Source organism: Phaenicophaeus curvirostris, chromosome 7 (assembly GCF_032191515.1).
Source record: "Phaenicophaeus curvirostris isolate KB17595 chromosome 7, BPBGC_Pcur_1.0, whole genome shotgun sequence".
NCBI classification, from domain to species: domain Eukaryota; kingdom Metazoa; phylum Chordata; class Aves; order Cuculiformes; family Cuculidae; genus Phaenicophaeus; species Phaenicophaeus curvirostris.
The window spans coordinates 14,927,590-14,954,710 of NC_091398.1; the positions used below are offsets into that span (position 1 = coordinate 14,927,590).

A 27,121-nucleotide genomic window follows, 5' to 3' on the forward strand; every position below is an offset into this window, starting at 1 on the left:
TGGTCTTAATACTTTTAAATGTTAGGGTAGATTGTACTTTGAATCATAAACTGGATGAACTGTGATAAGGACCCACCCCCTAACCCTCCGCCTTTCTTCACACCGTAAATTTATTTCAAGGAGAAAATTACTCTTCATGCAAAGCATTAACACCAGGGAACTGCTTTTATTTAAAAGCAAGGAAGCATGACCCTGAAGTCATTTTCTCTCAGGCAAATATGTCACTGGACAGAAAAACTGTATTACTAAAGAATTACAGTCTTTCCTACAACTGCTGGTTACTACTTACTTTACTAGGGAAGCATGAAAACATATAAAACCCAGTAAGTCCTCCTTCCACAACTAAAGGTCTGCTTAAGGCTTCAGGGGAAGTTTGAACTAAGTCTCATATGTTGTGTCATTTATTTTTGGCTGATTTGTCTTCTTAAGGCAACGTTTTGCTCCTTTTTTTTTTTCCTAATTTTCTTTTTTTTTTTAATAAAATACACAGAATTGGAAGAGACCTGCAGCAATTACAAAATGTCGAAGTGTTTGTATCCTCCAAAAAAAAGCAAATCACTGCTTCCTCCTCCATAACAATAGCAGGCCTGTTGATAACACTCCAGCTATTTACAGAACCACCCCAAAATCCTCAGTTTGGCCAGTCCTTACCTATAGGCTCTGCAGTGATTAGCCACTGTTGCAATCTACTCAGAACCAGGTATGTGCACACACAATGAAACCCAACACACTCACTGAGAGACAGGAGACACCGTGTTTTGCCAGTTTTCAGAAACTCCAAGGGTGTAAAAACAGAATTGTACTTCTAGCATAAATTCTAAAATGGATTAGATTAAAGATGACAGCTAAAAATTAGTCTTACAGGTATGAATAAATAGGCAGGTATGAACTGAGCATTCTCTTGCAGAGATCTGAGTTTTCATCACCTTTGTGAGGCCCCAAGCTTCCTGCATGAGAGGCTACACAGACAGACTGACCACACAGGAGGCAGTATGAAGGTGGAAACCACTCGCTCAAGTTCCTATCCTAGGTAGGGGGAAAATCAAGGGAGCTACAAAGGTAGCAAAAGAAACATTTTTAAAGCTTTTATTTTGTCTTCAAAATACACTCCAAAATGCACTTTATACTATGAGTCTTTTTTAACAGTATCACATGATCATATGATAAAAAGTCTTTTGCAAAGGTCACACTTACACAATGCATTTTAAACAAACCAAAGGCATTAAAACGTCTACTGCTGTCTTTTTTAAAACACATGTACATTGAAACACTTGAAAAACATCTGGCCATATAGTCCTCTGAAATTGTCAAAATTTTCTACTTAAGAATGACCCAGTTATCTAATCAATATCCTGAATCTGGTCTAGTAAATCAGATTAAATTGATGAGTCGTTTATCTGCCAAACAAAAGTGACATACAGTGAAGTCTATTTTGAAAAAGTTCATTAATTCTCAAGCATTATACACCCCCATTTTGACCAGAGGGAATTCCATTGTCCCTAGAAGTACCTGCAATCGTTTGCCATGCATCCTGTCATGAAGAAATCCAAATGCACATGATTGACCACAACGTTTGACAGTAAGAAGGAACATTAACATCATTCAGTGGCGTCTGTTATGCCCTCCCAACCAGTAAAACAGTCACTTTTCACCTACACATCAGTTCTACATATTAAATGTATACACTGCAGAACACTGTTTTATAGCAGTTTCGAAATACATGTGGAATTTCATTTGCCCAGGCGAATCCCTGTTTAGTAACCATGTTTCCTGTGCAATGAGCACAAAGGATATTTCCCACACAATATGCTTATTACAACTACACAGAGAAACCTTTAAAAATATTCCAAGACATCATTAACATCAGATTGCTGCATTAGTTCTAGATATTACTGCATCTCAGTAACAGTTGGCATGGATCATTGCTTTGTTCACATTTATTAAAGTCCTATAAAATTACTTCTTTAAACTTGTGTTTACTTCCAAGAAATAAACAACCACTTCAGATACTTACTAGTAAAACTAATGACCCAAATAGCTTTCACTTTCCATATAAGAACTGCAAATTGCACCTAAACCAATGAAATATGACATTCATCCCCTTAAATTTCATTAAAGCATCTACACATTGTCAAGACTGCTTGTGTGAGGAGGGGGTTTTCCCCATTAACCTCAAAGCTTTCCTCCTCCAAACGAATGACGCCAGCTTTCTCACCACCATATCAGCATCTCTTCACCTTTAGTTTTACTGCTTGGCATCAAGGCTCTTTACTGTTCAGATCTGCCACACTCCAACCAAGTGAACCAAGTTTCATCATCTCAAGTCTCATCTCAAAACACACTTGTCTGCATCATGCATCTGTATTTAACACCACACAATTTGAAGACAGAGTCTGAGCAGTGGAGTACTTTACTAGAAGAAACACCAGAACTACATTAAGAAACCAGTATAACCACTTCTGCATCTCATCAGTATCATTACATTCTTATAGCTACACAAACACATCAATAAAGCACCTCTTGCCCCAAAAAGTGCTTACTACTGAAGTTATATATTGTAGAAGTTCAAAGAAAAGTAGTACATGGCAAAAATGGTAAATTCAACATGAAGTGAAAAATAAGGAGGGGAAGAACTAGCTTGTGAGAAACAGGACATTTTCACATAGAAACCTCTTAACAGTGCTTTTCATTTATCTCCAACAGATAATCATACATATATAAAACTTCTCACCCAGTTCTACATCTATTCAGTAACTAAATTCTTCTTCAACAACACTTAAGTTTCCCATAAACTGTAATTTACATGGACATAAAGCTACTCATGACATTGCTTTCGACAGTAAATTATTTAACAGTTGAGTTTTTCTTAACAGATCATGAGCTTATTTTGTCAGAAGTCCAAGAATGAATAGCACTGCACTAAGTAACCAACAAGAAAGGATAAAATTATACCTGTAGCTTGATAGGGAATATAAAAGGGCTGGGGCAGTTTCTTAAGAAATACTAAATCTATTCCAAGGTAGCAGTGTCTTCAAAACAATGCTGCATGAACATATCAACTTGAGGCAGTGATAACAGTATTTCTAAACAAGTAAAGCCCATCAGGGTTTTAAAATAGGATGCTTTTCCTTCTTTTTTAATGAAGGGGAAAGACAAGCTCTTACATTTCACATATGAAAGCACGTCCACAGCAGCCTAAAGCATTGCAGAAGACTACATTTGGTTGCAATTCAAGGGATAAGGTCTACTACACATTTAGCGCTTATCTGATATAGTCTGTCACGTCCAGCTTTTTCACCTCAAGGCAACCCTTCAGTTAGGGAATCCAGTTAGCACACAGCCATTTTAGCTCAGTCACAATATGAAGCGCAACTATTTAAAGCTGCCTTCTTAGTAGGAAAGTCTGGAAGAAATCGTTGGGTGTGCAGAAGCAATCCTATATATCACTCTCAACCCTCAAGGATGCTATGTTGGAACACACAAGACTTTCAAAGAACTCTGCAGCACAGCATTCAACCCTTCTACATTAAGAATGACCCCAGAATGGTTTTCCTCCATGGAGCAGAAAGACTACCAAAATTAAACTGCCATGTATCAAGCCTTAAAGCAATACTTTTTATGAAGACAAGCCCTCATTATAGCAGGAATCATGACAAGTGGCTAACCCACCCCCGAACCAAAGTATGTGTCAGCCACAACGGTCTGAGACATGACCTTTCTTCTTCACACAACACAGCTACTTCTCGCTCCAACCCATTTGGAAGAAGCAGAGGTGTTATACTGAAGCTGTAATATCTACTCTTCACTTGATATTTATCTGCAGGCCAAAAAATAATTGGATGTCACACCTACTAACTCAATATCATTCTGCTAATTATTCTTCACTGCTATTTTTTTCCTTTCCTCCTCTCACCACTGCATTTTGAACAGGATTAATGAAATGACTGGTGAAATTATTTCGAAGACTATTGATCACGTACAGACAGTAACTACCTCCTCAGTCTTTCTTCAGACAAAAACCAGCAAAAAAACCAAATCAGATCAAGTTGACAGAGGTATGTTGTAGCCTCCAGAGAACAAGATCTAAGATCTATCTCAATATCTAAGTCTTTACTTTAAAAAAGCCCAAGATATGGTTATTGCATTATTGCACCACTGCAAAGAGTCAGCCAGTGATACAAACCATCAATAAGCCTACTTCAATTCAAGAAAGCCAGTTCTTGTTCCTGTACCATGTGTTCCCCCAGTGCTGCACAGGTTTCTGCATACGGCAGGCTTTTGTTCTTGTTCCTCAGGGTGGATCTCCAGAGGCTCACGAAGGGCGAGTGCCAAAATCTTTGATATCTTGTTTCTGTTATTTAGAAAATATACTTACAGGAAAATATACTCATTGCTAATGTTCTATGCCAAATATGTATTGGATTCAGGTTTTTAGAAGCAAGAATACGATTATTCTGCCAGTTAACCTGATGCAAAGACTAAACTGAGAACACAGCATATGGTGTAACAAAGAAGATAAATCATTGTTGGCTGTTTTTTTCTGGCTTAAAGGAAAGTTTTACAGAGAGTCGTAACATGATAAATCTTTACACAACTCTAATGACAGTCCAATTCCTAAATGCTATAGAACATTAAATGCACACATACACGAGTACTAATCAACTGATGTAAACTTCAGCCCCAGAAGGAACAGAAGGCACAAACCGTAGCAAAATCAGTACCAATATTGTATTAAACCCTTGCCTGAGCATGTGGATTTTCATAAGGAGGGCAGATTCAACAGTGAAAAGGTGCATAAGAAATCAGTCACACAATATCACAAGTTAGCACAAACAAACAAAACATCCATTCAATGACAGCTAACACCCAGAGGTTTGTAATTACGATATACCATTACCCTCCAGAAGGAGATGAAAGGTCAGCAGGGTGAAAGGCTCCCAGGTGGCCCCCGCTGGCTGCTGCATTTTCTTTTCAGCAGTCTCTGAACACACAGAGCTGCAGGTGAGCTGTGCAGAACACAGGTGAGGGCAGGCAGCGGACACACTCATCTGCTTCACTCTCCCCTGTCCCCACACAGCTTCACCTTTGAGACAGCTGGGGACTGAACGTTCCCAAGGAAAGCAGATAGAAGATACACAAATAGGCTTTGGACATGGCACAGAAACTTCCCTTTAGCACCAGTAGGATTGCAGAGTATTTGGTGTTACCCAAGAAGACGCTAAGGGCTGCTGACCTGAAAACAAACCTGGGCACAGCAGAGAATGGGATCTGGGGAAGTGCTCTATGAGCCCTCTCCACATTCTGCCACACTCCATATTTATATTCATTGCTTTTCAGCACCTTTACTAGTCCAGTTTCCATTGTAACAAAAGCACAGCTTTCAAGATCCACAGTTCTGATAGATAAATTCCATTTAAATTGCTGACAGAATGATGAAAACTAATATCACCTGCAAACTTTGGCCAACTCAGCATCTCATCACACATTTATACCGGTTCCAGTTATTAAGCATCACTACGAGATTAACATGTGCTTAAGAATTAGGTTTGTCTTCCTCAACATTAGTTCAAGGTGGTGACCATGTTAATGCAAAGCAGGTACGTGAAGGTCCTCTAGGGACGGGACTGCCTCAGGCACCAGCTGAAGGGACGGCTCTGCCAGCACAGTCCTGTCTCAGTGAACAGGTGGCATCCTGCCAGAAAATACCTGCAGACCCAACAACCCACAGTATCCTATACAATATAGACGGGAGAAGAATAGAAACACAAAACAATGACAGCGCTAATTACTTGAACAGCTCAATGACTCACAAGTGGGATAACATTTATGCCAAGTTAACACAGGCATTTCTTTCTACTGTCTAATTTCAACATTTTGATCCTGCCACCAGAACAAGTGTAACTTCTACCCACTGGCTTTGCCCCGTATGCCAGTTACTCTCAAGCACACAGGATGGCCTTGTCCAACTCCATTGATCTGGTCTAGAGCATGACAGTTTGTGATTTATTTAAAAACAGCCCCACTACTGAAATGGCTTCTTTTTCTCTCAGCTGGAGCAAAATCCATCCTAGCACCTTTGAGCAGCATCTTTGTATCCTACTAGTAGTTATAGTACACATTCCATAGCTCCAGCAACAAATGACACATCAGGATTACTGTATCGCATTTGCTCTGTAAGTATAACCCAAAACCCAAACTCCCCACACTGGCCTGTGCCCTTTGTCATTAAATTGTAAGAGGATCTTTGAGTACTCTCACCCTACAAATCAGGTTTTCTTCTGCTCATCAAAAAAAAAAAAAAAAGAAATTATAAAGTAAGTTAAGTCACTAAGTACTGAGTTTAAATTCTCTTCCAAAAGACAGGACATCAACTCAGTTATCACCTTAGCCATACAAACACTCAGTTCCCACTGCCAAACTGCTGTACCTACAGGCCTTCACAATGTTCACTGGCTACATTCCCATTTGACATTCATTACTTTTTCCTTCTATTTCACCAGAGGCACTTGCACCAAACTGTTTCACAAACTGAGAACTTCTTTACTATCTTGTTTACCAGTGTAAATAAGTCTAATATTAAGAAATTACATATACTAAAGGTGTACTGAAAAAAACAAACCTGAAGACATTTTATTCACCATTTCACAAATTTCATTCTTAAATTGCGAATCGAGTAGAAAGGTCATAGACGAAGTGTTTTGTATGCAACAGCTTCAGAAAACATGCAACTTAATTGGGTTTTCTTAGTGTTGTCTAGTAACTCATACAAGTGTTCTTGAAAAGCATGGGAGAGATCTTGGGAAAACTAATCATCCGTTTATCTTATTGTTACTCAAAGTTAAATAACCAGAAATCTAGTTTTACAATCATTCTCCATTTTAGACGTGCAAATTATCAGCCGTTAACGCTGGCCACTTTTCTTAAAAAATGGGAGCTCCATAATTTAAGCTAATAACTACTGCTGCTGCTGAGGTTTCTATAGATACTCATTAAAGGGTCACAGCTCTCTGAAATACACGTCTAATAATGTAAGCTCCATCACAGTACACTAACACCCTTTAATGATTAATCACGCTAAGACCAAGTTCCTGGTAAAGCACAGAATTCCACAATACACTCCTTACCTACTGAAGCAGCAAACAAAACAAATTGAGATTTAGAGGTAAAACTGTTACTTTATGTTGTATCTTTGCACTCTGGAAAGAGAAAAGCCCCAACTCCGGGAGCTTCCCCGTCAGCCCCAGTCCACAGCAGTCACCACCACAGCAGAGTTCCTGCCATGGCAAGGTGATGACACTTCTTCTCCCACCTTTCCTCTCTGACTCCACCATCGTGTGTGGGATCTTGCATTAGCCTCCCTCGAAGTTCCCTGATGAGACGACAAGCAAAAACAGTAGCTGCACTGCGTAGAGCACTTAGCGACAAACTGCTAGACTATGTAGAAATCAAAGTGTATCGGCACATCAAAGTACAGGACAAAAACCCATCAAAAGATCTAACAAATTGAAACAAAACACAATGCACTTGTACCTCTCTCAATTGCTGCTCTCATGTCAGCATTTTCATTTTCTATCTCTTTCTTAAGTTTTTTTTTTACTTTGTTCTGAACTGCACAACACAGGGAATAAAACAGAAAGGTAACTATCAGTACTCCCTTCCAGATAATCTATGCTGATATTTGCTTGCGAAAGGAATGGAAAAGTGTTGTAGAAAACATTTAAGGTGGCAAAAGTTTTTTAAAAATCTTTTAACTCATATTTTAAAGCCATGCTGTGTAAAGAAGTAATACTACCCTGAATATTGGTGAGTGATTCCTTCATTTTCACCATGCCTCATGTAAGAGACCGCTTTTCACCTCTAAACCTCCCACCTACAATCGCATTTGTGATGTAACTGAACTTATTCTTGCATTAGTAAATGCCCCTTGTTTCTCCACAAGATAGGAATTTCCATCCCACTCAGCCTATACGTTGAGCACTCTGACCACTGAATGTACATTATATGTTGCGAGGAAAGCAGCCGTAGTCAAGACCACACCCAATGTGAGTTTAGATCTTGCTCAGTTTATTACGAACCCGCCACCAACTTTTATACACCGCGTTACAATTTACGCGTAAAGTGCTTATTGGTCTGTGTCCACTACTCACACACTGATTGGTCAGCAGTTACTACGTGCTACGTGCCTATTGATAGTGATTGCCAAGCATGCTCTGTTCTTGTTCCGCCTTGCGTTCAGCTGTACTACTTACTACATTACCCACCTTGCCTTGCTACAAGCCAACTTCCTCTAAATGTCAAGGTTATTCTGAGATTGAGGCACTGCCAAAATATCAAACCTTAAAGAGCCAGTGTCCAGATGCCCTTTCCTTCTTAACCAATCCTCTACAATTATAGACACAGCTATATACATTTATACACACAGGAATATATCTGAATATATAACAGAGATATAAGATGTATTATTACAACTAGATATTGTATTAGTTAATTATACCTTATTATTACCAAATATATATATTATATCTAAAACATTATATCTAATATAATACATACTCGATATTATTTATATTATACCTCTGTGTATATCTAATATAGCATATTATATACTATATAACCACAGACTGGTATTTTTTAAATATTGAGACATATTAGTGAAGATATGTTTCTGTATTACATATATGTGTGTTTATACCTTACACCTTTTATATCTAATAGATGCGTCTGTAGGAGGAATTGCAGCAAGTCAAGCATGCTTTCATTTTTGTGTTTTGATCCTAGAAATGAAATTACAGAGATGCAGAGAACAAAAATACACACAAGAGCTGAAACAGGTGTCCAACATGTATGTAACATTCAGAATTTGCAGGTTTGGAAAGGAGTGCTCACTGCAGCGAAGCTCCACGTACCTGTTGCTAAATATTCTACCTTTCTGGCTTCTCACATCTCCAGCAATGCCGTCAAGGTGAGTAAACTCCTGTGAAGATCCGACTCTGGGGGGAATGGGAGGCTTGCTTGTTTGGGTTTTGTCGAGTTGGGGCTGGGGAGGGGGTGGGGGGGAGTTGTTGCTTTGTTTTAGGTTTTGGAGGGTTTTCAGTCTTTGTTTTCTTTTGTATATTTACAAAAGTAGATTCAGTAAGTACTAAGTTTATTTTTTTTCTCTCTTTCTTAAGCTGAAAGAACACAAAGGAAGTTAAAAAGCTGAAAACACAAGAAAACAACTTTTAACCTGACAATACTACATCCATTTTTAAGCCAACAATAGTTAATTAATTCATTTCTTAAATCCTCTGGGATGAAGAGATAAGTTTGCTTTGCCTATGAATTGCTCTAAATATTAATTTTTTGCTTGCCTACTGGGACTAAATCAAACACAGTTAAAATGGTTACTGTGGTTACAGCGATGGATCATGAAAAAAACAGAAAAGTTATTTAACCCTCAAAATACAAATGGAAAGCCTGCAGAAAACAGCAAAGCACTACTGGCATTTACACAAAGCAAAACACAGATTCACATTTTATGCAGTTTCATCAAAACAAGGCTCACGATTCCAAATTCTGGACAGGTTGATTTTTTTTCCTGCCAATACATACAAAATGCAAAACATTCAAAGATTATTTTTTTTTCAGACCACGGCCAAAATACATTATTACAACTTCCTCACTATCACAATAAAACAAAAAACCCCCAATGTTTTACTTATTAGGCAAGGGAAAAACAATGTCAAAATGGTTACATGTTCCAGCTAAAAGGTGGAGGAGGGCACCAGGGGTGGGTGGGGGACCACACAGAACACACAACAGATACACTTTTTATGTTAAATTGCTAAAAGGGAAAATAGCATTAGCACAGTTTCCAAGTGAAATTTTATCAAAGTTATGTGGTCACAACAAAGGTCCATCTGAACAGCTCCGCACATTAAAGGGCTTTGCTCGCACAAACAGCACTGAAAGATAAAGCAGAAACCCAGGGCTGTGAAGAGAGGTATAAAAAGCCCCCAAAATGAACAATCTTAAAATAGCCACTTTTAAATCAAGCAGCAATATTTAATGCTTCTGTAACAAACTGTAATTGACCATTAAGCCACACTTAAGGGTGATAAGAGAATAACTCTGATTCCCAGGCAAGTTTGCTGGCAGCAACACTGGCAACATCCTCCCTGCAGCTTCCAAAAGGCGCAGACGCTGCCGCACGGAGCCACAGAGACTAAAAAGCTGCTGAAGTGGTAGCAGGATGAGAAAAAAAGGAGAGCTCATTTTGAAATTAAAGGATGAAATGTATAAATACTGTAACTTTTAATAGCAATTGCAGCAAAGACATGTGACGGAGTGTGGGTTTTGTCATGCACAGACAAAACTCTGCTACTCCTTGCAAGGAGAATGGCTGCTCTCGCCTACAAACCCTACCTAATTCTAGTTAGTTACTTAACAATAAATCTATTTTACAGTACAGTTTTTCATCTGTTGTAGGGGTTTTGCCTATTGTTCAACACAAACATTACAAATCACAACTTTGTAACAAAGCGCAAAAATTACGCAGTGCTAAAATTATAAAGTGGCTTTTTTAAAACTAAGATTTTCACATTTTCCGTTATGCATTTTTGCTTTAATTAGCACGGTTCAAGAAGTGGAAAATCATCATCTGCTGCTTCTCATAGTGGATTGTGCTACTGAAATCATCATGTTTACTACTTCAGGAAAAAGTTGCAGGACCAGGCACCCAACAGCAATACAGTAAGCATTAAATAACCCAAATACACATATAAGGAATTTTCCCAAAATTTTAAAGGCATCTATTGCATTCTTATCCCAAGGATAAGACCGCACCTTGAATACTGTGTTCAGTTCTGGGCCCCTCACCACAAGAAGGATGTTGAGGCTCTGGAGCGAATCCAGAGAAGAGCAACAAAGCTGGTGAAGGGGCTGGAGAACAGGCCTTATGAGGCGCGGCTGAGAGAGTTGGGGTTGTTTAGCCTGGAGAAGAGGAGGTTGAGGGGAGACCTCATTGCTCTCTACAACTACCTGAAAGGAGGTTGTGGAGAGGAGGGCGATGGCCTCTCCTCCCAAGCGATGGGACAGGACAAGAGGGAATGGCCTCAAGCTCCGCCAGGGGAGGGTCAGGTTTGACATCAGGAAAAAATATTTCATGGAAATGGTCATTAGGCACTGACAGAGGCTGCCCAGGGAGGTGGTTGAGTCACCTTCCCTGGAGGTGTTCAAAGGACGGGTGGACGAGGTGCTGAGGGGCATGGTTTAGTGACCAATAGGAATTGTTGGACTCAGTGATCCAGTGGGTCTTTTCCAACCTAGTGATTCTGTGATATTAGAGTAACAGTCCCTTTTCCCACTTGCCTGTATAAAGTAAGAGTTTCAGCTATCACACTGGTGCCAGCTTCTCAGATTAACCTTACAGTTTCCATGTGCAGATGGAACAAGGCAGTCCGGGGAAGAATAGATACTTCAGTAAACTCCAAGCTTTCTAAGTTACATGCATCATCAGTCATGAAACTCTGGAGCCACAAACAGCTGTCTGCAAACAACCTGTCTGTCTTCTGATACGACCAAAGGTTCACCCAGCTCCTATGAAAATTCAGCCTTTCCCTGCAAGCAATAATCCAAGTATGCTGTCTAATGTCTGCTTCTGTTCTAGCATCATAAGTCTGATGCATCACGAAGCTTAAAAAATTTTCACTCTGCTCTCAAAAGAATTAAATGCAAGATAGAGAGGCTGTGGAATTAAGACATCGAGCACACATTTTTTTGTTGCCCGATTATATTGAGAACATGCTACTCAGCTGTGTATGGCTTGGTTGCCAACACCAACTTGCTTGTTTTGAAGACGAGCCTGCCTTCTCTTTCACTACTGTCCGAAAAAGTACATAAAGCAAATACTGTATATTGAGATACAATCCAATAAATTATTTCTAGTTTGCCAGTTTGAAGAGAGGAATAGATCCAGAAGTCTTTCATAAAGCAATACAGAAACAATTCTAAATCCCAATAACATCTATCTCCCTGCAAACTCTGTCCTGCTGCACTGTTACATCTAAATCATTGTCTTTTCCATCTGCCTAAGTAGCATTTGCAGTTATTCCAAGATAAGATCTGGTGTTTTCAAGCGACTTGCTAAGTTCTGGGTCCCTTTGTGACAGAATGTGTAATGCATTTTATAGAAAGGAAAGGAAAATACATAAATCAGTGGAGATACTGTGACTTTTTACTTACGAGTTCATTATTTATTGCATATGTAAATAACACCTAGGGATAACACTAATATTAAATTGTTCACACCACAGCAATATCTAGTATCCTTACACAGCAGACATGAACTACAACACTCGTCAACCTGTTGAAATGCCATTAACCAGCGTATCTCCAAGAAGGGCAGAGAGATGTATCCATGTTAGACCAGATATTTTACAGACATTGAACTATTTCTTTCATTATTAGTTTTTCTGCTGCATTGGGACAACTGTCAAGAGTTCTCTCCATCTCTCACTACTTCTAGAAGTAAATATAATCTCTCAGTGCTTTTACTTTCAACAGAAATGGAAGTCTATGAAATATGTAAAAATATGATGGAAAACATCACTGATGTCATTTCAAAGCAGCCCAGCAGCAGAACAGGTAGAGAAGATAAGACTACGTGCAACGTGGCTTTCTGGTCCATCACTAGCGTTAAGAGATTCACTGCATTACAATAGGCAACACAAATCCCATTTTCTTATTCTTCATCCATGAACACCTTCAAAGCCCTACATATAAAAGAGTTTCCTATGGAATAGTTATGTTTCGTTCAACAGGAAATATTTCATGTGTAAAACACATGAACTCCAGTTTCCATTTCCTCTGCAAGGAAGTAGAGAACAATGATTTCAGTGCAAGCAAACCTGCAGCTCCAGGTTATCCAAGAGTAAAACTCCTTTCTACCACATTAATATATTTTTAATATAAATACAATATGGAACATTTCCAGGCTTTTCAACAGATTTTTCAAAGGCGGAAAAATCCTATATGAAACACAAAACTCATCCACTGCTTAGTCTCACAGAGCTACTTAATCGAAAAGGAAGATATTGGAACAAAACTATTTTTAAGCATTAGTTACACAATTGCAGACTCATTAATCCACTATTGCAAGAAGCTTGGTCTAAAACAGCTTCCTACTGGGCCTTCCTTTATGATAAATTTAATTAATTGTAAGTAATCTCATACAGAGTGCACGCACACATGCACAGAGAGGTATACTAAAGAAAGAACAGCACAATTTTACACTCCAGCAATTTCAGACAGGCAGGACCAAAGATCACAAAAATTAACACCCTCCCCTGGGACAGCTAAAAAAACACCAAATAACTTTGCCCAACATATTAAGACACTGACTCAAGACAAGTAGGAGATTTAGCATGAGAATAATATAACAGAAGAGCTTTTAAAACTCATTTAATCATCTTATTTAAAATATGATCCCAGGATTTAATCTTCAGATGTTATAAGTACCTGAAATGCAGTTAACAGCAATTTCTAGTTTCATGAAATTTGACATCACTGGGTTTTCTTGTGAAAGAGGCAGACGCAGAACTCACAGGATCTCTTGCCATTACTATAAGGCTTTACAAGAATAAACTGCTGACTTGTAGCACAGTAATAATAGTCTTAAAGCTAAATGAGTCCAATGCTCGTCATCCATCAATTTGCAGAAGTGTTTTAAGCCACTTCATCAGTGAAGGCTGTACAAACCAAAAAGATATTTTTAAGCAAGTGCTCTTTAGACACCTATCTACATACATGCTCTGATAAGCTAGATAGTATCTTTGGGAGTGGATATGAAAAGAAAAGAGAAAACTGCTCAATGAAGTCACCAAGAGACAGGAACACTAAACAGGTAACAGCAGAAAACACCACAATGCAATGCTGTTAGCATGACAGCCCACTCTTCCACACAATAGCGGTCTGCTGCCCTCTATCATAAATAGAATTTCCCAAAGCTACAATTAAGCCCAACACCTACTAGAAAGGCCAGAGCTATGAACTACTACTTCACTGGTAATTTCTAAAGCTCATGAGAATTAATTTGAAGGATGAAATTAATTATGAGCAACCCAAACATCAGTTAGCTTCTGTACAAAAGAGATCAAAGACCTTCATTAGCTCCCTCATTTCCCTTGAAAGTTTGTAAGGGATCTCTCTTGCAAATAACCCAAGTTCAGCATAACACAAATCTGCTTCAGTAACAAACTCCAATTAAGGGTCAAAAGTTCCTCCTGGCAACACTTTCAGTTTGAGACACATTACAAGTGCCGAGTGGACAGACTAACAGACTGGATCAGGCCAACAGCACATGATAACCCATTGACAGGAAGAGAAATCAACTAAGGAATCTAAGAGAATGAAGAATATAAAGATATTTCTGATTCAAAGGAACTTGACATGTCTCTCTTTTCAGTGGCAACACTTTCTTCCCTCTGATCTGCAGATGAAAGAAGAGCATATACATGGAAGGAAGGGAAATCCACAAGGAAGCAGGAAAAAACTGAATCCCCATAAGCAATTTTCTTTAAGCATCTTTAAGCATTTACTTGAATTAGATGGTCCCGCAAGAAACTACTCCGTTCTCCAGGCTTGGCAACATACAGTGGTGACTAAAACAAAATGTGCACACTGTCATATGAGGCAGGGAAGATACTACTACAAATTCAGAAGAAAAGCTGAACATGACTGCATAGCAATGCTCCACATGGTAAATTGCAGTTCAAAGAAATGTTGTTGTTGCTGTAATTGTGGTTTTATGTTTGGTTGTTGTTTTTTTTAATAGAAAAGGTGCAGGCAAGACAGCATTCCTGCAATGCATCCAAGCAGGACAACGCCTTTCTACATTACCAATAACGTATCAATTGAGAAAACAGACCTGTGTTTTCCTCCTTACTCGCTGATGCATTAAAACAATGGAAAATCCATTCTCACTGCTGCACAGCTAATGGGAGGAAAAAACATTGTCTCCCTGACAATTTAAGACTGCGATAAACTGCTTTAGAATTCTCTGAAGGCACAGAAAGTACGTCCTGCAGTCAAACGACGTCAGCTTTGACAATACATCATCATTTGCAGCTGATGGCACCCATTCTGATACATAATACTTTGCCTACAAATTAGCAGAAAAGTAAGTATTAATATTTGCTTCCAGCTAATTGCCCTGCTCATTTCATGCAATACAGGAAAATGAGCTCCAGAGAAGTTACGATTTGGTTTTGAAGTTTACATAAACTTCTTACTTGTCAAAAACAGCCAGAGAATTAGAAAAGCTATTTCATTTTTGTTAACCCTGACTACAGAGAAGCAGAGATATAATCCCCCAAGACAGCTCTACATTCCTCATAGTTAGCAAACAAGCAGAACGTTTTCAAGCTCTCAGAATTTTGCCCCATGGGTAACAGTCGCCCATTGAAATTTACATTATTTGAGGATGAAAGTCAGAGTGAAAAAACTACTTTTGGTGACTATTTCTTTTTGCAGACGTTCATAATAAGTCTGTGTAATAAAAACTTTCTGCACATTCTGATCTTGCAGGCAGTGACATTTAGGCTACCATGAACCTTGTGAAAGGCCAGCTACAACAAACATGAGAGCAGGAGGACACAGAGAAAGGACAAGACAGGCCATGCAGGAGAAACACAGAACCTGGTGTTCTACTTTGTGAACAACACAAGAAACTTCCATCCTTAAGACAACAAAGCAAAAAGAAGAGGTAATATTTTTATCAAGAGTGCTTCAGTTAATATTTCAATGCAACTTTAGTACTTCTGTCTGATTTGTTGGTTCCTTAGTTTGTGCAAGGAGCAAGGAAGAGGTGAGAATATTTCAAAGTGCCAAAGATTATATTTGATACACCAAAAGCCAAAATAAAATTTGAAATAATGAGGTTTGCGCAGGGAGTCCTTGAGGTAAACACTGTGATAATTATCTCTGAGACCCAATTCTCAGACTTTAATGGTACTGCTGCTAAACAGTGGATTGGATAGCGTAATTTCCATAGTAAGTGCACATCTGTATCACTGCTGAGAAAAGAATGAAGTCATAAAAGCCTGAAAGTGATTATCCTACAAATACAAACATCTATGGCAGACTGATAAGCCCCTGGATTTTATGAACACTTTCTATCCTATATGTTAACCTGAAGACAAGTGATTTTCTTTCCTTTTTTCACCTTCAGTGGAATTCGGTAAAGCAGGGAAAGGTTGTGTAACCTCTTAGAAACTGTTAGAAAGGAGCATAGCTTTGGATCTAACAACAAATGTTTTGATCACAAGGAAGCATCTCCTCTATGCTGGAAAGGAAATTTTCAACTAAAATCTTTGGGAACTAAGAAAAAACACCAGTTTTTCCAATTCTTACTCCCCACAGAGGATGAATTTGACCACGTCTTCTTCAGCCCAGAAAGAACAAAAGTAATTTCAAGGGGAAAAAAAAGTGTAAATCTTGACACAAAACTATTTGTGCTTACACCTTTAGTTTCTACCAAGAAAAGAACACATAAGACAGTTCACAATTTTGCCCAGTTCACCACCTCAAAACTGAAAAACCTTGAATGAGCATAAAGCAACTGAACACACAACAGCTGACAAGAAGATACCACAAAAGAGCTTTTCATGTGAAAAAAGAAGTCTCTTCCACTCTCCACATGCATTGCTCTCCCAGTTCTCTTGCTCACTCCTGTCCTTAAAAATAACATTGTTAAGAGACGTTTTCACTATTACAGAATTCTGACTAAATATTATAATAAACTGCCTGCTATTTGATTTCTAGACTAAAATGTTTCAATAATAGGTACCTTTCAGTCATGCATTCTTACATAAAAACAAAGAAAAATTGTTTATAACAAATATATGTAATATTATCATCCCTACTGTGGAGAAAAGCATTGCTGAACTCACCAGGAATTTCATTATTCACATATTGTTCCCACAGCAGAAAACTCTCCAAGTCACCATATTTAACACTTCTGCAGCTTTTTTTCAAATCTCCTCCAATCTGCACCAAGTTTTCCACACCTGTCTTGAAAAGTATTTGGAAAACTGGGCCTGTTAAGAGGGAATTCCTTCCTTTCTGAACACAGACCCTTTTTTGAGATCTCCCATTCTAGCACAGACAAGACAGATACATGGAAGAAAAACTGAAAACTATATTTGTGATTATAATAAACTCTGAAATTCCTATATCGTGGCTTTCCTTTGAACATTCAGAGTTGCAAAAAATTGGAGAGTAAATAAAAATGAAAAAACAGAATGCTAAACCTGAACCGCTGAGCAAAGAATGGACGTTGGACTGGAGATGTTTTACAGACAGGTATTCTCTGAATTTTTCATTCTCAATGCTGAGGCACAGAAGCAGTCCAGGATGCTTTCAGGGAAGTGGAACAGACCAGAGCTTAATTAAAACCTTGATCTATCAACACATTTTATTGACAATACCATCCCTATTCTAGGAAGCCCATGTAACCTAATTATAATCTTATTATAATCTGGTAAATGCTTTGTTCGCATTGAAGAGAAATAAGCAAGCAGCCACAAAATACACAAATCAAATTTAACACCCTACACCTTACCAAAAGTTAGCTGAAAGGCTTTGTGCTCTTCTCGTCTTCTCTTGTTCTTTCTAATTTTCCGGATGGACATGTCCAAGTACAACGGTATTCCTTAAGCTGTCCTGTCATTAGGGCAGCACTGCATACCATACATATTGGATGGATAACATCTTCACGCACCTCCAGGAATACTGAGGTAATAACAGTTTTAATATGTAACTGTGTATGAAGTTTATTTACAAGTTACATTCTTGACCCATCACAGGTGTTGCTTCTAGATGCTTGTGTAACTTAATTAAAAAGGAAACAAAATAGCTTTATTTTCTCATTTTGTTATGGGATGCTGGTTCTTAAAAGGGAGAAAAAAGGAAGAATTTGTCATACAAATGTACCTAAGATGACAGAGTAAGGAACAGTACAGAGAAGATTTCATACACCGGACACAGAAGCCATTCCTAACAGATCATTCCTATTTTAGACATGACCTCCATGTGACTTACTGTCAGCTTACAAAACAGAAGGGTAAAATCCACATTTTTAAATGTCATTCTCAAGATGAAGATGAAGGAATGAATTCTGAAGATGAAGGCGAAGGGCAAGACTCGCATCAAGAACTACAGCATATTAAGAAAACTGTAAATCTTAAAACACATGGCATAAAACAGACGTTTTCCCTAAAAAGAGAGAGATACCAGTACAAATCAATCATATATGGGCTCCACCACCTTCTCCCTTCAACAAGCTTTGATTTTTGTTTCACAGTAAGACATGTACTCTCCCATACTTCTGTTGTCTGAAATACTCCTGATTTTTGTTATATGTGTTTAACACCACAGCCTGCTGTCAGCAGAAATCAAGACAGAATAGAGCAAGTTGTGCCTTCCGCAAGCCGGCTGCTTCTGAAAATAAGTTATTGTGACATGCCTCACGTGATAATTTTTTTTGCCTTCTCTTAAACTGGCTTATGTGCAAAATTAGACTGATGTTTAAACAGTGTCAGGCTGTCAGAGGGAGAAAACGACAGTGCTACTGTGACATGAAACATGACAAGAAGAAAGATTAATCACTTACTCGCAAGTGAAAAGTTGAACACGAAACGCATAACCATGTGTCTCAAATTTGTTACAGCAGGTGAAAGACTGAATGCTGATCCCAAGATAGGCTTCATAAATTCCAGTTAACTGAAAAAATATAGTTTATTATAGCAGTAAACATACTTTGAAAACAAAGATGATGGAGTTGAAGGTAAAAAGTTCCTTAGGGTAAACACATTTGCTTTGGGGTTAAAGTTTATATACATACACCTGAAACAAGTTAGCTTCCTATGCAGCACTGGAAAAGAATCTCCAAACAGGAAACAATTCTACTGAGAAGAAAGGAGGGGATAGGAATTCAGCTGTAAATAAAGCCAAAAAGAGAGTCACAGCTACAAAGTATTTAAATTGTTTATTCCACTATTTCACAGTCTAATACAGCAAGATACACATATAAGTATATTTCACCTCCATTTTCATCATAGTTACGTTTCTTCCCAAAATGTGTCCTACTGTTGGGCACCTTCCAGAATTTCTCATGCTTTGTGGAAGCGGGTCACGAGCTAGTTCATTTCCTAGACATGTTTGAGGACTGAAAAGATCAGTGAGTATTGCTGTTAGTAAATAAGTTTGCAAACTCTGTGGTAGAAATAAGGAAAAAAGGGAAATGTAAACTAATTAGCACTAAATGCATCCATAATAACATGGTAGGTGACAACCTCAATTTTATGATTGAGGACTTTTTATTCTTGAAGTGATAGGATATTTTGTTCCTAACTGCAGCACACCTGAAATACTCTACTGGACTGAGAGGTACAAAAGCGTGGAAATAGCAGGTGATTTACTCAAAAACAATGTAGTAGAAGCCAATACAAAAATATTTCCCCTTTTAACAGAAGGTTCTCACCTCCCTGGGCCCAAGCATATCTAACAATCCTTGTATGTGCTCTGTAGTTAAACCGCTCTCTGAAAAATTGTTCCCTATCAAACCCTTTTTCCTCTCACACATTTCAACCCAATTAAAGACAAGAAAGATTAGTGTGAAAGAGAAAGTTAATTTTAGAAAATTTATGCATAAACCCAAATGTGTTTAATCACTTCACTATTTCCCCACATGCAGGAAAATCATTTTTAAGTAGGCTGTAAAACAGTGTTTTAAAAAGTAAAATCAATGGCAGGAGCAATCCAGTACAGAGCTATCAAGTGGATATCAAATTAAAATTTAGCTTCTCAAATACTCATTTTTCATCAGATTTTTAAAGAAAATCACAAAACATACACAAAATTGGTCACTTACTTGCTTAATCATGAGGAGACTGTAAAACTCCAAGGAGTTTTAGAGACAATGAAACTCTCCTCCCTCTTTCCTCCTGTCCTTTTCCCTTCTCCCAAGAAGGGACAACATAGAGTCCAACACTGTGCTTAGGATAAAACAAGAAAAGCCCCAGTTCAGTTTGCTCCTTGCCTATACTGATGCAATGCAGCCATTTCTCAGCCCACAAGGACCCTGCAAGGGGAATACAGCAGACAAGTCCAAGCTAAAGGATGCACAGAAACCTTGTTTCTCCTTCAGCCTCCTAAAAACAGACCAAGAGACGTGCATTTATGAAAGCATTCAAAGACTATTTTTTTCAGTTGCTTAGTTTTGCTCCAACCAATGCACACAGACCTCAACACAGCATCACGTGGTCAGAAAGCCCATCACAGAAGACTTAACATTTTAAAGCTTTAGAATCATTCAACAGAGTTGGGAGTTTTCACTGGCTTTGTTCTGGGAAAGGAAAAAAGAAAGTAATAGCAAAAGGAAGACAACAGGCAAGCTCACAGAGAAAAACACAGTTTTTCAAATAAGGTTTGTTGAGCCAGACACTGGTGACCTGTGATTTGAAGGCTACACATGCTTTAGAGTTCATATGGAATCTAATCCATAAATGTTAAAATTTCTATGCTATTTGTATCTACAGAACTCCACATAAACCATATCAGTTTAATTACCTATTTTCTTGCAATCAAAACATACATATATACAATATATATTTTTGTACATAGAAACCTAAGCAATTTTTCCAAGTTGCCGGAACAACATAGGGAAAAAAAACCCCAAATATATATGTTTAACATCTAAATAATCAAGCTTAAATTACTGGGAACAGGGAGCTAGAGCAGTTGGAGGCCCACACTCTTCAGCCATGTATCATCAAGATAATACTACAGAGACTCATGTTTTTTTCATATCTGCCCTCACCACCAAAAAATACTTCAGGAGCCTTTTATTAGCACATTCACTTACAACACACCTCTTAACAAATTTTGAAAGTCATGTTGTGCATCACTTCTTTCAAATTTACAATTTGATCCAGAACACAGGAATCAACATGCACCCTCCAACAATGTATTTAAAATCTAAAGGAAAAGGACCATGTGCTGAGGTACAAGGCACAGCACACGCAGGGGCCCAAAATCAAATAACACACAGACGTTGTCTAGAGGGATTACAAAACAGGACCAAAAGATTTAGTGTTCAAATGGGGTCACATCTAGGAATCAAAAGTTTTCCACTCACTTTAAAAAAAAAAAAAAATCACTTTTGGGAAAAAAAATAATTATACGTTGACTTAAGATTTTTCTCCAAATGTTTCTGAATTTTTCAATTACAAATTATCTATTCATGTGTCATTTAGAAAGTTAGTTCTGTTTCTTCGGTTCCACTCTTAGCTGAAGCAGAAGTTTTCAACTGAACATACAGCACAAACTCCAACCAATATATAACTACACAGGAGTTACACTCCAAGCCACTGCAGACTGCATATCATTCTCCACAACACTGAAGCTCATCCAGACAGAGGAATGAAGATATCCTGCCTTCTACAGAATTTGGTCAAAAAAACAATAAAAAACACTATCTAAAAAAATAAAATATATGTGATCACACTATTTAACTGTTAAGTTTGTTCACATTTTGCACTGTTGAAAGCCAGTGTGTGGAGTAACAAAAAAACTGAACAATATAGAAATTTGTAACAAAGTCTTTCGTAATTAACAACTAGGAAGAACAGATCAATAATTAATAGAAACGGCAATTTTTGTACAAGTTAAAATAGGTCTCTTACACCCACTATAAAAAACTTTGTTACAAATTTCTCAATGCTAGCAAGCCAACAAAACACTAGCTATTACAAATAATAAAAAGCGCTAGATGACTCCAAAGCAATAGTTTTCTTCCCCTCCTGAAAATGTTTAATTGCTTAAAAAGTCCATGCATTCAACATGCTGGTCATTATTCTACCACTTTGATGGGTTTTCAAGTCTTCTTTCAAAAATCTTTCTTTTTAGATATATGACATGTACAAAACCATTTAAAGACACAACGCACCGTGCACCGGCCAGCAGTTTTACGTTGTCAGTAACAGTGAGCTAATGACTGAAGGGGGCAAGAAGCAGCTTCACCAGCACTCAAATATCATACATCAGGTTGCAAAAGAGGGGAGAGAACATGGGAGCAGCAAATGACAGCCCAGGACGCACACAAGACACACAAAGCAAAAGCACAAGCCTTGTCATACCCTGCACCCACACAGTCTTTACAAGGGGACTTGATTACATGATCAGCAGCAGAATTAATGGAGTTCAAAGACTTATAACGATAGACTGATGTACTCCAGCGACATCTGTACTCGGACTTCAGATTTACAAGATGGCAAAACCTTGCCACAATGTTTAGCACTGCTAACTATCCAGTACCACGCCATTAGCAACAACAGCCCCCACTGCCCGCTGCTCAGTGACAGGGACAACAGCTGGAGACCCAACAGTCATATACACACTGCCCACACCTACCTTGGGGATCTGGGGGCCTTGGAGAGAAAGCGAAGGAGAAGTGAAGTTCCCTCTGCAGTGAAGAGAAGGTGATAATGAAAAGAGAGACGATGTCCCAGTGCCACCAGCCATTGCAGTCTCCATGATACCTTTGTGTAATATAGGCAGAAGGCAGTGGCAGGCTACATGGAGTGACATTCATTCTAACTCAAATACAGCTCCAAGAAATCACACACATCATTAGCACAAGCCATGTAACAGCATATTGCTTAAGTCGTATCGGCATCAGAGATTCAAACACCATGGCTTACCACACTACTAGGTAATTCATTCTCTAGGCTAAAGGTGTGAAAGGTCCAGTTGGCTTGCTCCTGAAGCAAGCTCCTTTGGAAACCAGCTAAAAGCCCAATCTTTGGCCAGGTAACTGAAATCTATAAAGCAGGGACTCCTGCTTTCCTGACTGTAGACTGCTCCTGTCTCCTCGGTTTTCCACAAGGCGTGCTACCTGTCTCGTGGCTTCTGTCCTACAGAGAGATTGCTTCCTGGTTTACAACTGTCAGCAGCCTGGCTGCTCCAGGACAACCAATATCTGATGTTTAGATCTCCCATTATTTCGGGTTACAGTGCCAAGTTTCCCAAAGTTAGACTCTGAAAAGCACCACCAGCAAAAACACAAACACATGAAGATGCATGCTTTCCAGCCGAGAGTCAGCATATAGTACCTATTAAAAGCCTTGTTTGCAGAACGTGACCCTGGAGCCTTTCTTTACTATGAGCAGGAACACACAACAGAAAAGGACTCTGGCATACAAATCCCACGGCCCAGCAGCTGTATTTGTGGCTGACCTTCTCCACACAGAGTAAATTTTACTGCTACAAACACTTCTGAACTGGCTGTGGACATTTTCAAGCACCGTCTGCCTCTTGCAATTCATCCAGCTCTGCACCTACAGTCTTCCATAAAGCATAGGTGACAAGGTTTAATAAATCTGTTGTTCGTGAAGTGCCAAAAAAAGATATTTAAGATGTTCCTTATGCGCTCCAGTACTTTGCCAAAATAAAGCAATCTCCTCTGAAACTTGGCAATCTCAGCTTGCATAAGCAGTTGTTTGCCATTCTGACAGAGCCTCTCAGACTTTGTGTTAGACTTTATTAAAGAAATTGTCTTGTCTGCAATATGTTCATGCAACCAACTATCTTGTATCTATTTTTCCTGGCAAGACAGCTGCTGAAGACAAGAGAATTAACATGAAGAAAAATAAAGAGGAATAAGAAACATGGCTTGCACCTTCAGAAATGGGAACAGTTCTCTGGAAAGCATGATTCAAAGGGATTCAGCAATGGTAACGGAAAACCAAAGAGACTACAGCCTAAATATATCTTGCTACCTATTATCTCAAAGAGCTCCTTGCTAAACTCTCAACATTTCAGAAGAGCTATTGGCAGTGAAGAACATAGAATACATCCAATTTTGTTATACTATAGTTTTCCTACATTTGATCTGATACTGTCTGTACTTACATCAATCACTTTCAAACACTGAGTCATGCCACGTGAGAAAAACCTTAGCTTCTCTTCTTTAATCGAAGAATAGCCAAGAGACAAAGGAAAGATCTACTTCCATTCCTAAATGGGAGGGACGTTCTACTCACTACCCACTCCGCACAAAGCAAAGGTCTGTAACTGGTTACTAATTTCTGATAGAAAGTCCGGCAAATGATTCAGGTATTTGCCAAAACGAGCCCTATTCAGCCTTGCTTGTAAGTGTCCCCCACTAGAACCACAGGTCTAATTCCGTCTGCAGCTCCAGAGTCCACCCTAGCAGACTTCAACTGCTTGGGACAAGCATTTGGTTTTTAGTGGTATTTAAGCATCTAGGTGCATCTGCACCTGATTTTTTTTTTTCTTGGTATTGTTTTAAACAAACATGTTCAACTGACATGGAAGACCTTACCTAAACAATTCAGATATAAAGATAAATTAAAAAGAAGGAATGGGAGCTAGGTCAGATAGGAAAGGTAAGGGTAATATGCAGTCCTGAGAATTAGGGACAACAAATGAGAGCACATAAAGATCACAGAGGGCTAAAAGATGTTTTTGTTTTTCTTGAGAGATGAGCAACCTACTGGGTTTACTTTCAAATGTTCACACTTTCAGAACAATACAGTAGAAATAAACAGCTCATCACCTTTAACAGATTGTATCTGATACAGAGAAAATCGAACTATCAATAATGTGTCTTCCTTTAACTGAATAAAACTGTTTTCCACTGCTTGAAAACGTGTACTGCAGAATACATTTACCAGCCAACTATGACAATGTTTATAGTGCGTTCGCAGTACCATTCTAGGTTGGTGGGGTTTTTTGTTTCTTAAGAGTAAGGAACATACTGGGGAAAAAGCCAAGTAGTGAGAGTCCCAGTAACACCCACTGTTGACAGTGCAATCTAATGTTAACACAAGATAAAGATCCAACACATACTGTTTGTTATTATTTCTCAATTCCACCTTGTAGGATTTGAAGATATTGAAAGAATGTTTATATTCTCAGCTATCCTCCAAAGAGTGGCTAGTGTTACTAATTGCACAGCCAACAGAAAAAGGAATAGTTGGAAGCATTTATTCATGCACTTTAGACATTTGGGACGATTTTAAAAAGGATTGAATTACATTTTTTACTAATTTTTAGCTTTAAAGTAATAAATAAGCCAGAAGAAAACAATTCTCACTTGAACTTTCAAGAGGGTTTGACAGCACATGTTTCTATCTGTATTAATACAAGGATAAGCAGGAGTAATTCTAGGACCAAAAGACATGCCATGCCTTCGCTACCAGGAAGGCTGTGGACACAGCCATCCTCATCCTCTCCTCTTCCACTATGAGATTACCAGCCAGGTAGGTCTGCTGCATTTATGCACATGAGCTTTCAAGCCCTATTCTATTACCAGAATATAGTTAAAGCAGCTCACAAACACCTTAAAGTTAATGTTTATAATGATCCAGACCATTCTGAACCTTTTGACATAACTCTCCCAGTGCCTACTGACAGATAAATGTAATTTCATTTTTGGAAACAGCCACTGTCAGTTAAGTATCACAGCACAAGGATATTCTTTTCAGTCAGCCTATAGTCTCTATTTCCAGCTCTTATACTACTTTTAAAACCTTCAAACTGCAGAATTATTCATATCCTCATTAGTTTTAATGAAGAAAAGCTGGGGTTCCAAATGCTGCAATTATCAGGTTTTCCTCTCTTGTATGTGGGCAACCATGAAGATTTCTACACTTTGAAGTGGCATGGCTAATCAGCATAGTTACAAAACCCTTTGTGCTGCTCTATAATCCTTTTCCACACTTTTTTTTTTTTTCTTTTGTCCAAGGAAGTGAAAACCAACTCTTCATTTTCACTTCAGGAAAGAGCTCATTGTTTGCAAATCTTCATTTAGATAAAGCTGTATACAAAGTTACGAAACAAAAACGTCCACACACACCCCTAATCCTAAACACACACCTAATCCTAAAACATCTCTGAAGAGCCGTCCCTACAAGGCAGGACAAGAGGATATATCCAAGAGGCTCATTCTCCCTGGGAGCAAAGGGTATTATTGCCTAGTAACACAATTTGAAACTCATGTTCTTCCCATAGTGGTTGCAAGTAAAGAACAGGAGTCTCAACTCCTTATAAACCTCATGAATACCAGCAGCATCACCTTCCTCCCTCCTCCAAGAACAACTGCCACTCCTCACCCCTCTTGGCAGGCACAGAACTCACAGAAGGAACTACTTCAGGAAACTGTTCTGGTAAAAGGAAGTTTTATGTTTGTATCAGACTAGTTAAATGCAGATCAGTTCCTGTAGAGTTCAACAGGCAAGAGAGTAGCAGGACTGGGTGGAGATAGACAACACTGTCTCTTCTGAAAGCAAGTGCACACTTAGGTCAGCTCAAGGCTGCCACGAACCCACAGCTAAAGCAAAACTACAACTAAGAAATACTCCTTGTCTTTTAGCAGCCCTACTGGAAGCAAAGCCTTCATACAGTGAAGTAAAATTCCCTTTTCCAGAGACAGAAGCAACCTACCAGGCTATATAAGTAAAGCTGTACGCAACCACTGCCATCCTTTCTTTGACATCATAAAATAGGAAAGCATTCCAAAACGCTCATAGGGAGATATGAACACGAATCACTCAAAGACAGTAAGGAGACTGATCTCTCAAGCCAGCTTCATGAGGGCTGGACAGAACAGGGAAGGTTATGAAGAAGGGATTCTGAGCAGAAAAATTGCTTATCTTTGTGGGATTTAGTCTTCACAAAAGCAAAAAAAACCTCAACCTTTTAGAGGGGAAAAAAAGAAAAAAACCTTTGCTGAAGCACACTTCATAGTTGATTTCTTAGATTAATTGCTACTGTCTCCAAATTATTGTACTTTTCCACTTTGTGTTTATACATGAGACTCAACAAAATTCCAGCTATGAAGGTATTACTTGAATTGTCATTAAGTGAATGCTGCTATTGCACAGAATAACACTACTGTACAGAATAACAAAACAGAAGCTGTCATCTAAAAGGAGAATTTAAAATTCTTCATCCCTTTATTCATCAGTTACCATAACCCATTTGCAGGGAGGTGGGACAGAAATAAGAACCACAGTTCTGTACAAGGATTATAAATAAAGTCAGTGGGTTTCAGTCAGCT

At 38.6% G+C, this 27,121-nt stretch overlaps 1 protein-coding gene and 1 long non-coding RNA gene across 2 annotated transcripts in view; both read right to left on the reverse strand.

The window, feature by feature from the left end:
* PARD3B (par-3 family cell polarity regulator beta) overlaps window positions 1–27,121 on the reverse strand; it is a 429,894-nt gene that overhangs the window by 363,846 nt on the left and 38,927 nt on the right. The gene's annotated exons all lie outside the window — the stretch shown is intronic.
* Window positions 19,037–22,541, reverse strand: LOC138722593 (uncharacterized). Its single transcript, XR_011337730.1, has 3 exons — window positions 22,450–22,541; window positions 19,910–20,119; window positions 19,037–19,204 (listed from the first exon to the last, which is right to left on the reverse strand). It is a non-coding gene; the product is annotated as an uncharacterized lncRNA (long non-coding RNA).